Genomic DNA, 1843 nt, shown 5'->3' with positions numbered 1-1843 from the left:
TGTGCGCAACGCGCGCAAGCCAAGGCATCGGTGAACAGTGTCGTGCCTTGCCCCTCATTTCTGTCCGTCGGATCAAGAATCGATGGTCAGATGAACATGAACAGGGCACTGCTACAGGGTTCTTCGACAGTTTGGTGCTACAGTATAATCTGCTACAGAGTTTTCCCACAGTTCGTCACTATAGTACCAGCTATAGTCATGCTCTACAGTGTATGATCTTGTCTGTCTATTTTCAATCCAACGGCCAAGTCGGCAAGGCACGACACCGTTTGCCGGTGCCTTGGCTCTGTCAAGGCACTGGATCTCAGTCCCGCGCGCACGCGTAGCGGCAGGAGAGGCTGACCGCGCACCCCAAAAACGGGCACCCAGCCAATCGAAAATCGCGTGAGCCGATCGGTCATTTCCCATGCACGTTTCACCGCTCGGTCTAAACGGCGACGCACGTTTTCGAGCTAGATCCAACGGCCAGCAGAGAAGAAAAGACCACATTGACCACAATCGGACGACGAGCGAAGGTTGAAATCGGGGAGCTCCCTGGGAGCGAGTTGCCCAACCTCTGTATTGTTTTAAATGTTGCCTCTAGAAAAAATTTGAAGGCGAGAAGAGACAATGAATATCGTTTCGTGCACAAAGGCGATACCTTCCCTACCGAAACCATGAGGCTTCTTGTGAGAAGCTCCGGTTTGTGAGAAGTTTATACCAAAACCTATCCCAAATGGGACAAAAAAATTATCACATCATATTGTTGCCATTCCATGATAGCATGCCAAGTTTCATAAAGTTTTGACGAGTTTTGGATTTGTATGAATTTTAAAACCAAGTATCTCAATGTTTACAGGCGAGCCACAAAGCCGAGGTGTTTGATATTCATTCGTATTTCTTGCTTGGGACCTAAGCATGTACCCAAGTACCCATATATCATTTTCAACCCTTTTGCTGCATTGGAGCATGTGCCTGTAGTTCAAATTTGAATTATGCATATAAAATGGCCAGAAGTTTCAGTTAATGTATAAAAATGTCCAAATGAACCGTAATAATTTTCAAATTTTAAAATTACACTCCTATTGGTCTATGTTGCCTCTAGAAAAAATTAAAGGCGAGAAGAGATAATGAATATCGTTTCGTCCACAAAGGTGACATGTTCCTTATCGGAACCATGAGGCTTCTTATGAGAAGCTCTAGTTTGTGAGAAGCTTATACCAAAACCTACCCCATATGGGAAAAAAATATTACCAGAACATGTTGGTGCCATTCCATGATAGCATGCCAAGTTTCATGAATTTTAGATGAGTTTTGGATTTACTAGAATTTCAAAACCAAGTATCTCAACGTTTGCGGTCGAGCCACAATGCCGAGGTGTTTGAAATTCATTCTCATTTCTTGCATGGGACCTAAGCATGCATCCGTGGACACATATATGATTTTACAACCCATTTTGGTGCACCGGAGCACATGCATGTAGTTGAAATTTGAACTATGCACCTTAAATGCCTAGAAAACTTGGTTAATGTATAAAATGTCCAAACGAACCCTGAATAATTCCTAATTTTTTGACGACACTCCTATTGTTGCATGTTGACTGCAGATAAATGTTCTAGCAATTCAAACACCGCCCTTTGCCGCTGTGTCCCCATTCTATATTTCAATTCAAGACGAAAAATCAAGTACATCACACACCATTTATTATCACCAACCATGTGAGATGCAGTATAAAATATCTTTGAGCACTGTCATAGTACATGGCTTACACGAGAAGTTTCATCGGCTACAATCCACAGCCGACGCGTCAAGTACACTAGCTTCCCAAATATCATTTCACTATTCAAGCATCGTCGGTCAAAGA

This window comes from Triticum dicoccoides, chromosome 2B (assembly GCF_002162155.2).
Source record: "Triticum dicoccoides isolate Atlit2015 ecotype Zavitan chromosome 2B, WEW_v2.0, whole genome shotgun sequence".
In the NCBI taxonomy this organism is placed as follows: Eukaryota; Viridiplantae; Streptophyta; class Magnoliopsida; order Poales; family Poaceae; genus Triticum; species Triticum dicoccoides.
Note: the sequence above shows the minus strand (reverse complement) of the source record.